The sequence below is a fragment of the Quercus lobata genome, chromosome 8 (assembly GCF_001633185.2).
Source record: "Quercus lobata isolate SW786 chromosome 8, ValleyOak3.0 Primary Assembly, whole genome shotgun sequence".
In the NCBI taxonomy this organism is placed as follows: Eukaryota; Viridiplantae; Streptophyta; class Magnoliopsida; order Fagales; family Fagaceae; genus Quercus; species Quercus lobata.
Genome location: NC_044911.1, coordinates 10,996,162 through 11,013,589, shown reverse-complemented (window position 1 = coordinate 11,013,589; position 17,428 = coordinate 10,996,162).

Below are 17,428 nucleotides of genomic sequence, written 5' to 3'. Positions count from 1 at the left end.
CAAATGGTCAAGCTGAAGTGGCAAACCGATCCTTGTTGAAAATCATCAAGCCGGCTTGAGGGGGCAAAGGGGGTATGGCCAGAGGAGTTACCTGGTGTTTTATGGGCCTATAGGACGACGGTGAGAACCCCTATGGGGGAAACTCCTTTCAAGCTAACATATGGAAGCGAAGCAGTCATACCGGCGGAAGTACATATGGCCAATCACAGGGTGATGATGTATAAAGATAAGGACAATGAGGAGCAGCTCCGTTTGAACCTTGATCTAGTAGACGAGGTAAGAGCAGATGCAGAATACAGAACAGCAAAGTACAAGAACCTCATGGCTAGGCAATATGACGCAATGGTGAAGCCTAGGCATTTCAACATAGGAGATCTCGTCCTAAGAAAGGTCTCTTTGGCAACCAAGAACCCAGCACATGGGAAATTGGGCCCGAATTGGGAAGGACCCTACAGAGTTATCAACTGTAAAAGGCAAGGATCCTACTACTTGGAGGCCCTGGACGGGAGGAAACTGGAGCACCCTTGGAACGTGGAGCACTTGAAGAGGTACTATCAGTAAAAGTCAGCCTAGACGAAAGTATGGCCACAGACGAGGCTGGACCTTGTCTATATTCTACTTATATTGAATGTTGTGTTAGGAACTACTATTTTACTATTTATATTTAGTGTGTTGTGGATGAAGTTAAGGCTTTACTATTTATATTGTGGTGTTTATGGACGAACTTATGGAGCTTGTACTTAATAAAAAAGGCATAAATATATGTATATGCCTTACCTGAAAAAAATGTTTATGTTATGTACAAAGTATTGTGTAAATTTCTAAGTCTCCAAGCTATTTTCGTTCCAATTAACTCACCACAAAGCTGAAAAGCCCAAGACGAGGAAAATCTCCGGACGCGAGGATTTAACTTCGACAAACAAGGGAAATGTATGCACGCCCAAGTGTAGACAAGAAAAGTTTCCCTGAAATGGCACGTCCACAGAACATCCGTCCCTGAAGTAGACGGGATGGAAGATAGTACGTCCACAACACGGACGAACAATAATACGTCCACAATGCTCAACTGAAACGTGAGATTTACACGTCCACACATGGACGAATACATGCAAGGATGATGTTCTGGTTAATTAACCAAGAACGTTCCAGAGCAATTAAGCTCATGGACGAATGCAAAGTCTTGCATTAGAGAAATAATCAAAAAAGAGGCGAAGTCTCAAGACGGGTGATGCTGACATCTGGGATTTCTCCAAGACGAGTATAAAGTTCCAAGCATTTCATAAGATCACCCTTATAGACGAGAAGAAATTTTAAAGCAAAAGCATAACTTTCGTCCTTGATATAACAAAAAAAGAAAACACAAGTGTTTAAAGGGAGGACGACCAACGTCCAAGCACCCTTAAGTTACATGATAACTCGTCCATAAACTAAGGACGAGGTAAATAAAAAGTTACATTAGGTCTTAAAATTTAAAAAAAAAAAAAAAAAAAAAAGGCATCAGGCTGGTGGGGCATCTTTGTTCTGCTCGTCCTGAAGTGGCTGGGTTGTAGCGTCATCCTCCACATTAACGTCTTCTGAGCTTGTCTGGAGGAGGGAGCTGGTAGGAGCACCACTAAGATTGAGCTTAATAGAGCTGAAGTCAATGTTGGGGAAGTTCTCGACGGCGTCCATCCTGAAGTCCTCAAACCCAGCCGCATAGTTAGTATCTAGCAGATCAATGAACTGCTTGGACGCCTTGAACTCTGCAACCGCGTCTTCCTTGGCCTTCTTGAGAAGATCACTCAACTCGTCATTCTTCTTTTGCAAGTGATCAAGACGAGTTTCCTTCTCCACAACATCAGTCTTCATCTCTTCAATTTGATTTTGCAGCTCCTTTGCCCCTTCGTTGGCTTTAGCAGTTGCCTTAGCCCAGCGTTTGCTCTCGTCCTTCACTTCCTTGATTCTCTTCTCTAACAAGACCCTCGTCTTGTCCAGATCAGTTGCCTGCCTGGACGCAGCAATGAACTTGGACATGGCCTGAATAATGGTTTAGTTAGGAAGCTTATCAGAGAGGACGAGACAAAATAAAACACCAAGTAAACGTACATACCTTGAAAAGATCGTGCACCCCAGAATGCTCGAAGTCCTTCAAAGACATGTTGTAACAAGCAGACACGTCCGCATCAGTCACAGCCATCTTAAATCTTTCCCAAGCCAGATCCTCGTTCCCAATGAGGTATTGAGGTGCTTGGGGAGAAGGCTGAGACGTGGACGGTGTCTTGACTATGAATGGGACTTGCATGGGTGAATCTTTGGGCTCAGAATCAAGGATTTGGATGTTTTCAGGCTCATGAACAGGAGTAGGCGCAGGTTGAACGTCTTTGGGCTTGGACGACTTATGTTTGACCTTTTTCTCCCTACGCCTGTTGGGAAGATTGCCCAGGTCAACTCCCAGTGATAAGTTTTTTCTTTTCTCACCTACGGACGGGTGAGACTGAGGTGCGTCCTGCCTAGTGACAGCAGCCTCGTTCACAACTTCTTTACCCTTGTTCTCCTTCATTGTAGCTATTCCTGAAAAAAGAAGGGGTGTTAAAAATATTAAGTAAAAAAGGGAAGGGGAAAAAAGGGAAACAATTATACTGACTTACGTCTACGAGTGGTGAGCTCGTGTGCAAGGGCTTCACTGGACGGGTTGGGACCCAAACCCCAAGTGGCAAGACGTTGGAGGGTTACCAAAGAATGGAAAGCCCTATCCGTGTATAGACGAACCTTTTGAATTCTTTCAATATGAAACCTGTCCAGATGAGGTCGTCCAGCACCTAAAAAAAAAAAATTTATTATTTAGCCATCTACAAGGATAATTACAACACAGTAAAATGACAAACACAAGCATACCTTCAAGACGAAGGTTCCCTAGCTCTCCTGTGTAGGGAGGAAATGGGTCTTGAGAAACCTCGAGTGGGCGTCCAGCCCAAAAACCTGAGACGAAGAAGAACTCCGTCTTCCAGTTCCTATCCGAGGAAACTATGGACTTAATCAATCTATAATCTTTCCCTCTGGCTATGAATTGATAAAAGCCAAGGGACTGATTGATCTCAGAAGGCTTATAACAGTAGAGGAACTTATCCACAGTCAGAGGACGGTTCCCCTCAAAGACCTCCTTCCACAAAACTTGCATGGAGATTACTAACCTCCACGCATTGGGGTTAAGCTGACAAACACCTATACCTAACCTAGTGAGTAACTCTCTGGCAAAAGCATTTAAAGGTAACCTAAGTCCACCTAAAAGATAGGCTTCGTAAATACCTACCCCAAAACGAGGTTGACAACACCACTCCCCACGAACTGCTAACCTAGGATTGAGGTCGTCTGGGATTTGGTACCATGTCTTAAGCAAAACTAATCTCCTATCATCCGTCTTGGACTCTACTCCTAAGGCACAGCTATACACTACCTCAACCTCGTCCTGAACTGTGGACGAGGGGGCACTTATACCTGCCTGGGATCTAGACTCACTCCTCGTCTTGAGTCCTTGGAGAATGTCTAAAGGTACCCCAGGGACGCCGGACACATACTCGTCCGTGGTGTTCCCTCCACTACTAGCACTATTACTATTATCACTAGAGCCACTAAAACTACTTGGGTCATGATACTCGTCTATGGCTTTGCCTAAACTATTGCTAGACGAGGAAAGAACGGTCTCAGACATTTTAGAAAACTTAAAATCTAAGAACGAGTAAAGAAATACCTGCAATCTAGACGAGGGAACTAAGGACGAGATGATGCTTCTAGACGAGGATCTAAGACGAGGATGCTCAGGGAGGGAAATCTCATAAATGTGAAGGGTACTGGAGGAATTCAACTATTTATAAGCTGAAAACTTTGGGATGCGAAACGACGCAGCCAACCAAAGTGTGCCACGTAGCATAGATCTCGAAAATTGAACCAAGCGCATCAGTTCATCAGTCAGATTTTGACACGTGGCATACAGTACACATTTTTTAAAATCCCCCAAATTATCCATGAAAAGGTTACGTCGTCCTAACATTACTGTCGTCCAGAGAGTCTCGTCCAGGAAGCACTTAGGACGAGGGCAAGGCAGTTTTGACAAAGATAACCGCTATAGCGGTTATCAAACTGTACGCTCCGGACCCCGTAAAATTGGGGGAGGTTATCCAACGGATAACCGCTCCCTAAACCTATAAATAGAGATGAGTATCCGACAAGAAAAGAGAGAGTATTTCTTCTTTACAAACAATATTTTTCTATTAAGAGGAGAGTTACTAACTTCATCATCGGAGGAGTTTTGACCGGCCAACCCCGGTCTCCTCTAACCTTCTATTTCTTATCTTTCAGGCCCTCAACATCATCGTGATCCGTACTGTTCAACTAACTGATTCCTTGATCGCTATCAAAACACATTTGATAAGTAGGGTTAAAATTGTGATAAGATCACAATGATTTCAAAACAGTCCACTTATTTTAAAATTTCTAGTGGGAGAGAGATCCAAGGGTTGAGTCTTACGGCCTCCATTGTCGATTTATAGTAGTGTGATTAGGCACCTTGCCTTGGCGTATATGCCTTGCTCCGAGCATAGGGTGTTTAATTCATGGTACAACAGGTTAAACTTCTTAATGATGGATGAAATGTGTTTTTACATTGAGAATAACCACAATACCGTGGAGTTACTTGGTGACTCACATAGAGTCTAGGCAATGGTGTACACTAGACTGAGTGTAATGTTAACCTCCCAATGGAGCTATGTCGTTATTACTTAGAGGCTAAAGGAAGAGTGGCAATTTTTATTTATTTATTTATTTTTTTGGTAAGAGTTACCATGATAGCATTAATAATGAGAATAGTTCTCGCCTAATCATAGTGATTGGTATGACCTCGCTACCGAGGAATATTAATTGTGGGATTGGGTTGTCGTTGCACCTAATATAATATGGTTTTAGGGTTCCATATTATATGGTTGTGGATACAAAATTATAATGTCCTTGTAATTATGTTCATAGTCTCAAGTTGTCATAAATTTTTGTTCTCTAGCTACTATTTCAATTTAATCACATTGACTAATAAATAATTTTGGACATTGTGCTTAAAGGAGCTGAAGTACATAAATAAGTTTCGATTCAACATTGTCATAATTTCCTATACATGATGCATTTTTGGAAGATAGCTTATGATGTGATCATAGTGTCATTGAGATGCTAAAATGTTACATTGGCTTCTATCCCAATTGTGATACAGCATGAGATGCAAAAGTTAGCACTAGGTTTAGACTTTATATTAAGTCTAAAAGAGATGTTTGGTATGAATCATATTGAATGCTAAGAAAGGTTTAAGGAGTTCCAATTCTATGTCATTTTACGAAAATATTTTCATCTTTAAATGAATTGAAATCCTTGGATGTAGAGATTAATTGTTAATATCATATGGATATGATCCACAAGTCCTTGTTGGAATCATTTGATCAATTCAGATTGTTTTGAAAATAAATAAATTCTTTTTATATTATCTAAATTGATGAGTGAGTTCTACGCAACAAAAGATATCCTAAAAGCTCAGGCTAGGATCAATATGACTTAATTCAACTTCTAAGCCTTAACCGAAATGTAAGGGTGGTAAGAAGGAGAATGATAATAGTTGTCATAGGAGTTACCAAAAAGGAAATTAGACTCAAAAGCATGACCAAAAGGAAAGTGTTTCCATTATGGTAAAGCTAAGCATTGTCCATAATTGTAATCTTGATGGAAGTTTACATGTTTTACTTTTAAAGAGAAAGTTTTCGTCCTTTATTATTGTATGTTTTGGCACTTTAGTCTAGGTATTATTAATCTAAATGATATTCAAAACTGGTGAAAGATGAGCTTTTAGAACAATTAGTTTTTTTGTTATATTCCCAATCTACGAATTCTATTTAAAGGATAATATGACCTAGGGTATCTTTATTATAAACGAATATAATTCCAATGACTTCTTTAAGTCAGTGCATGCATGAAGGAGGAATAGGGCTCTTTTAAAGGCAGAACTGTTCTAGAAGAAAAATGTTAGAACCTGTTGTAGGAAAATTATAAAATACATTTAGAAATGAGATGGTTTTATTAGATACACCACAAGAAACTATTCTATAGATAGCTAGTACATTGGTATCATATTGTAGTGGGATGATTATCAAATTACCTAATAAATTCATACTTTTGGGATAAACTTGTGAAGTCATCCCATAAGGATATGAATTTGATCCTCGGTCCTATATAGAGGCAATAGATGAAATGAATATGGATTATTGGATCAAAGTTGTGTAAATAGAATTAGATTCTATTTAAAGTCTGGAACTTGTACAGGCGCCTAATGACATTATGTCTATTGTTTTCAAATAGGTGTACAAGAAAATGAGATTGATAGATTGGAAGGTGTCTAGTCGTGAAAAGATTTATTTAGAAAGAAATGGATCGATTATGAAAAGATTTTTTCACCAATAGTCATGTTTAACTCTATCTAGATTCTCTTATCCATTATATTTCATTTAGATGAAATATGGCAATGGATATCAAGAAAGCTTCTCTCAATAGCAATCTTGAGGAAGACATCTATATGATGTAGCTAGACTAGTTCACAGCAAAGAACCAGTTGTATTAGTATGCAAGTTGCTTAAAATCCATTTATGGACTAAAGTAAGCATCTAGATCGTGAAATATCATATTTGATCAAGCAATCAAATTGTCTAATTTTGATCAAGTAGTGATAAGCCTTATGTGTGTAAAAGCTATATAGAGTAATAAACCTCTTAATGTATGTTGATGACATTCTAATCATTTAGAATAATGTATAGATATTGTCATCAATAGAGTTTTTGTAATCTAGACCAGTTTGATATGAAGTACTTGGGTGAGACTAGTTACATCCTAAGAGTTAAACTTTGGTAAGATTCAGAAATTAGGATGATAGTCTATCTCAACTGCTTAAATAGATTAGATTCTAGCCAATTATAGCTTGTGATACTTCAAGAAAGGATTGCTTCCTTTTAAGTTTGAGGTTACTTTGTAAAGGACTATAGTCCTAAGACATATAAAATGGAAGAGCATATAAAGACGGTTCCTTACCATGTTAATAGGAAGTCTCAATTATGCTATGCTATATACTAGGTCAAATATCTATTTTGCGGTGGGCATGGTAAGCAACTATCAATTAAATCTAGAATCACTTAATTTAGTGGGAGTAAAGTATATACTCAAATATCTTAGGAGAATGAGGGATTATATGCTTGTCCACCAAAGTGAGTATTTGAAAGTTACTAGTTGTACAAATACTAACTTGTAGTTTGATTGTGATTCATGAAGTTTGACTTTAGGATATTTGTTCATCCTAGGAGGTGAAGATACACATTAAGCGTAAATATTATCTCATTAAAATAAATTTATTAATACATAACAAGATCGTCATTCACACATGACTTAAAATTATGTTATTAATACATAACAAGATCGTCATTCATACATGACTTAAAATAATGTTATTAATACATAACAAAATATTCATTCACACATAAATTAAAATAATGTTATTGTCATCCATAAATTACTGAACATAATGTTATTAATACATAACAAGATCGTCATTCATACATGGCTTAAAATAATGTTATTAATACATAACAAAATTGTCATTCACACATAACTTAAAATAATGTTATCGTCATTCATAAATTACTAAAAATAATTTTATTAATACATAACAAGATCGTCATTCATACATGACTTAAAATAATGTTATTAATACATAACAAAATCATCATTCACACATAACTTAAAATAATGTTATTGTCATTCATAAATTACTAAAATAATGTTATTAATACATAACAAGATCGTCATTCACACATGACTTAGAATAATGTTATTAAAACATAACAAGATCGTCATTCATCTGTGACTAAAAACAATGTTATCAATACATAACAAAAGTGTCATTCATACATGACCTACAACAATGTTATTTAAATGTCATTCATACATGACTTAGAAGAATGTTGTTAGAACATAACAAGATCATCACTCATACGTGACCTAAAAGAAAAGGTAAAAATATATGACCTCTTCATGCGACTTGGAAATAGCTTCATCAACATTCGACAGGATTGTTGTAAAAGCAATTGCCAAAAAAATTCATAAATTCATAAATTGTGTGCTTGAAATAGACGAGCTCAAAAGGCTGTTCAAAACATTGTTAAAAAAAAAAAAAGGGGGGGCAAGCAAATGTGCTCAAAACAACGAGTGCCAAAAAGAAAAGGATATAATGTCTTTGCCTTGCAAAAAATGAGGAAAAACCTCAAGGAAGACTAGGAAGGGAAGGATCTGTAGGCATGCTTTCAGCTAAATTTGGTATAACCTCGCCTCCATCGCCACTCCAGAAGGACGATCCTCCAAAAGTTCTTCCATGACAGCTTCAGAAGGACAATCCTCCAAAAATTCCTTCTCCATCTCTTCCATGTCAAGTTGAGAGAAGGCCATCCCAGGATGATGCTTTTCCAGATACTTACAAAAGAGCTTGAAACCATCACATAGTAGTTGTAGAGCCTATTCGAAAACTTATCAGAAGCCTTAAACTTCTCCACTGCTTCAAAACCTGCCTTGTCGACCTTCACGAGGGCCTCGTCAATTTGTTTATCCTTCAATTTTGAAAATTCCTTCTCAGTGTCGATATTCTTCTCCAAAGTCTTTAGGCGATCCTTGTCCTTCTTGACCTCGTCAACAAGAGTGGAGATCTGGATCGTCAACAACTCATTCTTAGTAGAAAGAGAAGCAATCCTAGATTGAACCTCAATCAACTTCTTATTATAGTCCAAGTACTTTCCAGAGATGTACAAGGACTCTCCCAACACCTGCAACAACAAATAGGTGACGGTTTAAAAAAAGAAAAGAAAAAGAAAATGTGCGCATAAGAAGAACGCATACCTGCATGAGCTTATGAACATGTGATGACATCAACTCAGAAGGAGGTTTTCCCATCAAAGGCTCCAAATCCTCCACGGAGATCACACCATGAGCCTTCTATGTCGCAATCCCTGCGTCTTCCCAAAAGGAAGCAATCAAGACCTTACTCGCACGTGACCCATATCAATCCTACACTCCTTTCTCCTATTGTTTCTTTGTCACTTCTTGGAAATTACGAAGAGGATTCCCGAACTTGGACTGAGTGGGAAGGGATTTGGCCTTAGAGCCTCCCCCAGGTGAGACGATCAGTTCCAAGGAAGAAGTAGGTGAGGCAGGGCAGCAGTCTTGAAACTTAGCCATAGGGGAAGTCGCCATAACATCGTCCTTGGATGGTTCGCTCTCTCTCTCTAGCGTTTCCTCAATAGAAGGCCACCAGATAGACTAGTCTTGGCCTTCTTCTCCTGAACCTCGGCGAGTTTTGCTATGCTGAATCTGGTCATTATTCCTACTTTAAAAATAAATAAATAAAAAATAAATAAAAAATAATAAATAAATAAAATAAATAAAAAGAAGAAGAAGAAAAAAAAGAAAATATCATTGGCACACTCACTCTTTCTGATGGTCGCAATATCCTTTTGAGCCTTGCTGGAAGGTTCCAGACCAAGAAAATGGAAAAATAAAGATTGGGGGGAGATGAGCTCATCAAAATCCTTAACGGTCTCCAAATACTCCCTAACCTTCTCTAGACAAGCATGATATCGCCTCTTCAACTTAGGACGAACTTTACCTACAAAAAAGACACAGCAGATTTAGAAAACAACACGAACATAGAAACACGCAAACACAAGAACAAATAAAGGACGCACCAAACACAAGAGTCCCCCAACTACGAAGTAACTTGGGTGCTTCACTTGGATCCTCACCAGGAATAATCTCCCAACCTTCACCAAAGATGAAGACAAAGTTCACCTTCCAATTTCGGAGAGAAGACGGGGATTCAAGAATTAGCCTTGAACTCCTATCCCAGGGTTTGAACTCCCAGTAACCAAGATCCCTAGAGCATTTCAGGTAGTACAAATGCAAAAATCCATCCATCCTAATGGTGTCTCCGTCATTAGCTGACATCCACACCACCATGCAACAAATAACTATCCTCCACGAATTAGGGACTAGTTGGGTGGGAGCAAGTGACAAATGGCTAAACAGCTCCCTAAGAAAAGGATGGCTCGGAAAACGAAGACCATTGACGAAGTTAGCCTCATAGAAGCACACCTCTTCAGCATAAGAATGGCAAGCCCTATCATTGTCACTAGGAATCCTAACCCTGACTGACAAGGGAATTGAAACCTACTTCTAATCCTACTCTCATCTTTCCCCCTTAAAACACAGTGAACGTCCCAAGCCTTATAGGAAGTTGATGGAGAATTGACCTCAAAAGCCCTACGATCCTCGGACGAAGGCAAACCTGTTTCAAGTTCACTAGATTTAACCTCACCCTCTCCAGACATCATCAAAGCTCGGGCAATCCCCACAAAATGATGAACCAAAGGAAAAGGGAAATGCAAGGCAAACCTAAAAGAACAAACCCTACCCACAAAAAGCCCAACCTCGAGGCCTTGTCTACCTACAACCTCAAGCAAACCGCTCAAACGAGCAAAGAGAAAAGAAATTGAAGGACAATCCACAGAATAGTCTACCATTAAAAAATGAAAACAGAGAAAGGAACGTAAAGGACTTAAAAGAAGATGAGGAGGGAACGAGGGAGGCTTTAATGAAAAAGGAGGCTCCAGAGCAGTTAAAACATCACAAAGAAGTAAAAAACGAAGCAAAAAATGGAAAGAAAAGAGAAGGAGGGAAAAAGGCAGAATAAATGGAAGAACATGCGCGGGAAGGCCGAGATTTGCTGACATGAAGAAGACATCCTAACCGTACACATGGCACACTGCGAATAAGACATTGATTCGCAATAAATGCACCAAACACGAGACACGAAACAGCAAATGGTTATGTTCTTACCTTGTCTCAAAGATGAGAAAACGAACAGGGGGGCAACTGATGAGTCGAAAATAATACAGGATCGTCATTTCATGCCTATGATGATCCAAACGAGCTTATGCATTTTTTGCGTGCATTGATAATAAAGGTAACGAACTTAGCAATGGTAATGAGTGAGCTGTGTGCTTCAGAGCTCCCATTCATGACACACTAGCTGTTGCCCATAAATGCCAGAATTCATTATCCATAAAAATGGGAAAACAACTATAAAAGAAGGGAACAACATAATTCAAAGGTACACACAAATACTCACCCAAAAACTGCTTCAAGTCATTTTTTCTCTCTATATCATTCTCTTCCTTTCTGACTTAAGCATCGGAGTGTTTTTGGCGAACACCACACCAATGTATTACACTTCTTTCTCAAGTTTTCTTGCAGGCTTGGAACAGAGACACGACCCACCATGGGATCGTCCATCCAGTGAGACGAGGTCCTCAACTTGGTGATTTTTTGCATCATCAATAGTATTTTTCATTAGGATTGTGTAAAACGATAAAGATAATGCTTTGAAATGAGAAAAAAAGTTAGATATAAAGAGAAAGTATTGAGTCCTTTCTTCTGATCCCATTCTTAAAAAAATATATAGACATTAAAGACAAATGAAAAATCGAAAAAAAAAAAATTTTGAGTGCAGCATAGCGTCTCTCAGTACTACAGGACAAGTTCATCTTTAGTAATGGTTATAGACTTCTTTAGTTGTTGCAGTTTAACTCTGCATTACCCCGTGTTTTTGTTTCTTATTTCCTCCTACTTTCAACAATCATCAAGGCAGCAATTGCCAACAATTTCATATGCCTCAACATCGAAGTTGGGGGAGTCAACAACTGCACCTGTAATGCTTTTCAGCAATATTGCCAATTCTTCTTGTTATAGGCATTAAATAGGATTTTCTGTTTAATGTTTCATCCTAGTATCTTTTGTAAGACAAAGCAACAATATCCTAATATCTTTTGCTTTTATTAAGAATATTCTTGCTAATCCAAAAGTCAATCTGTATTATTCAAATTGAGATTGTATAGTGAAAGAAGGGGGAAAAAAAAAAGAAAAAGAGAGAGAGAGAGAGAGAAAAAGCAGTGGGATATACTTTTTCTTTTTTTTTAATTTTTAATTTTTTTTGGGTAGCATTTCTTTTATTATTGAATAACAGTGAAAGATAGTTGGAAGCATGGAACCTCACATTTTTTATTCACACGAAACCTCATTTCCGAGTTGTTTAAATTCCTTCTTTTTTCATCTTCAATATAGCCAATTTCAATAATAAAAATATAATAAATAGGTTAGTTTAGATAAGAAGAAGACAATATAGCGTAAGTTGATCACATTTATTTGAAAATTTCACATTACACCAGGTTCTTTTTGGGTAAAACATTGTATTAGATGCAATTAACAGTCAAGCATTTGCAAGCAGTTAGAATAGAAGAACAAAGGGCTTCAAAAAGAAAGAAGAACAAAAGAAATATCATTTTTTCAATGAAATCAAATATACTCATCGAGCAACTGTTTTTTATTCAGAGCTCGTGATTCCTCAAGTAGCCTACAAAAATTCTTCCATTCATCTAAGGTTTTAAATCGTAGTCTCGCAGACACAATTTTTATAAGCATCGATGGCAATCCTCCACATTCTTCCACAACTTCCCTAGCCACTGAGTTGAAGCTTGGTGAGCCAACAACTTCACCCACAAATCTTCTAAACAAAGCCCATGAATATCCTTCTGATAACACGCTGAGTGGTATCTTCTTTGTTTGGAGCCCCATGATTCTACATGACCATTCATTTTGTGTTGTACAAAATTTTGCAGGCCTAATGGTCAACCCCAAAGGGAATACCTATATCTTCCAGGTTAAAGTCATGGCTTGCCCAAACATCATCCAAAATTATCAGAATCTTCTTCTCATCCTTCAACCATGAATAGAGCTGATCTGCTCTTTCTAAAACGGACTTCACCCGAAATCTCCGACCTAAAAAGGTCACACCAAATCTCAGACCTAACATGTCCCGCAAGTTGATGTTGAATCTTTGTCAAGTTAGGAGTCTTAGAAACATAGTGATCTTATCAAACAATTTTAGTCCTTTGGATTTCTTACCAACTTCTTTCACCAAAGTTGTCTTACCAATTCCTTTTATACTATAGAGGGCAATAGCATTACAGTCATCATCCTTTAGTGCGTCGATAATCTAATCCGTGGTTGATTTTGTAGAATCAAAAGGCATAAAATTCCAAGGTGATGGTAAAAATTCTACATCTGAAGGGGGTTGTAGACGAGATACTTGGTCAAATTTGCCTCTCTCTAGAAGCCTAGTAACAATAACTGCTTTCTTTTTCAATTTTCTACTTAATCAATAATGGTAGATACAATTGTTCTTCTTCAATTTTATTTCATCTTGAATCCTCCTCACTAGTTGTATGATCTTATCTACATTTGATATATAGCCACCTTTCAACATCCGGATAGATGTCTACCGCATTCCTTCTTGAAACCTCAACCAATTGCTTTACCTTGAGGTTTATACTAGTCTGTAGTTTTTCCACTTGCTTGGTAAGATCCTCAACATTGTCATTGAAGTTACTGAGAGAACCAAACTGCTTATGGATACATCAGGCCCGTCAACAGTCTTATTGAATTCAATAAATACGGATCAAGTAAGAAAAATAAAGAAAAAAGAATTCAAGCTTTTGTTTGCTAAGAACGCAGCAGGGAAGCAATACATGGAGACACAAGGAAAAATTAAGTTAATTCCTTTTTATACAATACGCGGGTGTTGTTAATTCATTCTGGGAAAAGGAAATCTCTAGTCATTCATTGCCTAGGATAGGAATAGATTATTTATTAGTTAGAGTCTACTAAAAAATCAAACATCAAAATCAGGTTGTTCTCTCCAGGTCCGGGGTGGGTCGGATCAAATCCAGCATTTAGTACTGACATCTGGGCCCAACACACACACCACACACTCTCTCTAGCTCACAACTTTCATTAATAAGATTGGCCCTTATGTCCCAACCCGGGTCTCTCCTTGGGATCCCACTTGTTTAGTCTGTTTCCACGTAGGGTTCTTCTTTCACACTCTTTTTGAGCAATGCCACACAAATTAACACAAAATTCTTCATAACAGATTTAACAACGGTTGAGTTGTCAAGTCATTATTGATGCTTATCTAGACCTATTTTTATTTTCTAATAATTACCATTGGTGACTTACCACCTTGAAAAAAAAATTGTGATTCTAAAGTCTAAACGTACTATGTTTCTTGGATGCCACTTTTTTTGTTCTCTTCTTCTCTTTCCTTGTTTCACTATCGACAAATTGAAGTTAATTAGATTTTCCTAACAGGCGAAAAAGAATAAAGCTCCCATTATGGTAATGGAAATAAACCTCTCTTAATTCTTATAAACCATCTTAAAAAACTTTTCGCCTTGGCCCATGTTTAAAATATTAACACGTGTCAAATGTTTGCCATGTGTAAACCTCCCAATGAACCTAGTACCCAATTCTTACATTGTTCAATGGAATGGTGCTTTTACGGCCCATGTGGAACAATATTTTCCATTTAGCAATTTTTTTTTTTTTTAATGAGACATTTGGCAAGTGTTCGTCTAATAGTAAGTACCGAAAATTCTCGAAGGGAAATAACTTGTACTTACTGTTTTCTCCACCCAAAAAAAAAAAAAAAATGGTGGACAAACCGTAAGTAAAAAATTACCCACTTTGAAGACTATTTATAATGCACTTTGTAGGGGATATTTTTCAAGTCCCCACGCCCTCTGTGTTCCACATAAGCCCATTCTACTTTTCCTTCAGATTATTTGTTTATTCACTACTTTTTCCGAGACAAAGATTTCTTAATATCTTACGAAGGTGCAAGGTGGTTTCACACTTTCACTTGGCACGCATGTTCAACATTTTACATTGGTGGCAAAAGAATTTATAAAAGGTATGGTTGAATAATGGAACCGTGTGGGGTACATACCGAGGTGTGGAAAGTTGGAAAAGAAAGTGGGAAATAAAAATAATGTCACAATTTCCTCGAATTATTATCAGGACACTAACATTTCAAAAACTACAATATTAATTATTATTATCTTTGTTAATGTAGAAAATGGAACTTTTCTACATCTTATCTAAAATTTATTTGTTTTTGGAATGGATAGGAGAAATCAAAGAAATCATAGAACTAATAACCTTTCACTAAAGATTAGTTTATCATGTATAGGCCAGAAAGAAGAATATATTTGATGGATTAATAATTTCAATTTCAACTTAATTATATATTTTGTATTTGCATCGATCATTTTGCTTTGTTCTTCAAATTTCTATATTAATTATACACTGATTTATATATGTAGGTAATTTTTAGAAAAAATGGTGTAAATTTTACACTATTTTCTATTATACACCCACTAAATGCAAGGTTGTTTGGCTTGGCATTGCAGTTCACCACTGTTTTGCAAAAGAATCCTATAAAGTTGTGTTGAATAATGAAACCGTGTGGGGTAATATGTCACCATTTCCTCGAAGTGTGAAAAGAAAGTGAGAAATAATGTTTGAAAAAAAAAAAAAGAAGGTGGTTTGGAAAAGTTGGAAAAGAAAGTGGGAAATTAATGTCACCATTTCCTTGAAGTGTCTTGCTTATTATTATCAGAACCCTAACATTAATTTCAAAACCTACAAAACTAATCATTATTATCGTTGTTAATTTTAAAAAATGCAGCTTTTCTACATCTTATCTAAAATTAATTTATTTTTGGAATAATGGATAGGAAAAATTATAGAAATCATAGAGCTAATAATATTTCACTAAAGATTAGTTTATCATGTAGAGGCCAGAAAGAAGAATACTTATATGATGGATTAATAAGCTCAGTTTCAACTTAATTATATATTTTGTATTTCAACTTAATTAATGACAACATACGTAAGAGTTCCTTTTGAAGATAACCATGAACTGGCAATCCAAAATGAAGAGTGGGGCCAGCGATTTTCGCTTTTGCTTTAGGAAAATAGGCTATATAGTATATACAAAAAGATTAATTTATTGGGAAATCCTGAAATTGGAAGATGAAGGCATTCCCTAAGCTTTTCTTTTTTAGCAATGCCACAAATTAACACAATATTTTTCTTAGTAAATTATATAACGGTTGAGTTGTCAAATTGTTATTAATTCTCATTTAAATTCATCACAATCTTCCCTCTCCCTTGTGTGTGTTTGTTTTTCAAAAAAAAAAAAAAAAATTCATCACAATCATCACTTAATGTTAATTGTCTATCATTTACAACTAACTGGTAAAATCTCTAATGGTTAAATAAGAAATTTAGAATTTAACTTCCGCCTATACCAAAAAATAATTAGTGTCTTGGTCTAATAATAAAGAGCTATTATCAGAAACGAACATCATATATTAAAACTCTAGTTCTCAATAAAAATGGTAAAGTTTCTAATGGTTAAATAAGATATCTGAGATTCAATCTCCGTTTATACAAAAAACCGATTGGTGTCTTGATCTGATGATAAAGAGCTATTATCATGGACGGATATCATAAGCTAATAGTCTGAAACTCTTTTTTTTCTTTTTTAATTACAACTCACCACCTTAAAAAAATAAAAAATTGTCACTCTAGACTTATTCAATGTTTTTTGGATGCCACCTTTTGTATTCCCTTCCTCTCCCTCCCCTTTCACTATCGCCAGGGTGAAAAAGAATAAGGAAACAATCCTGCCTTATAACTATCTAAAGAAACTTTACACTATCAAAGGGATCTTGAAAATTTTCCGACGTAAAGTCAGTGGAATGCCACATATTGCCATGCTTTTCTAAGACCTAGCTATTTTTTATATTCTTTGCAGTATTGGGTTATGGTGATATTTAATTTACCATTCACTTTTAGGCCCATGTTGAATAGTGTTTTTACCGCTGGCATCAATAGTGTTTTTATGGCCATGTCGAACAATACTCACCATACATGCATAGTTACATAGATTAAAATCTTGTTTAGAAAACGTGATTTCAATCATGTTTTATTTTATAATTTTAACTGTGTTTTTCAAAAACATGATTTAAAGGGAGTATATACAAAGTATACAATAATAGATGTGTATCAGAATCTTCCCACAACATTAGTCATTTTTATTTTTCTCTTAAGATTATTTGTTTATTCATTATTGTTTCGGGGGCAAAGATTTTGCAATATGTTCTCTTTTACAGCATTCTCATCTTGTTTTGTAGAATAAATACATTTTATATTCCCCAAAGTCATTTTATTTATTTTACATCATCGCTTTAACATTATAATTTACACTCCATTTTTTATTTTACAACTCAACCCATTAAAATAAACTTACTTTATCAAAATAAATAAGTAATGCCTAAAAGAATCCACATCATACTCACCATACCAGAAGAGAGAGAATAAAATAGTCTAAAGTTTAATTTTGCGTTATGCTATAGTAACATAAAAA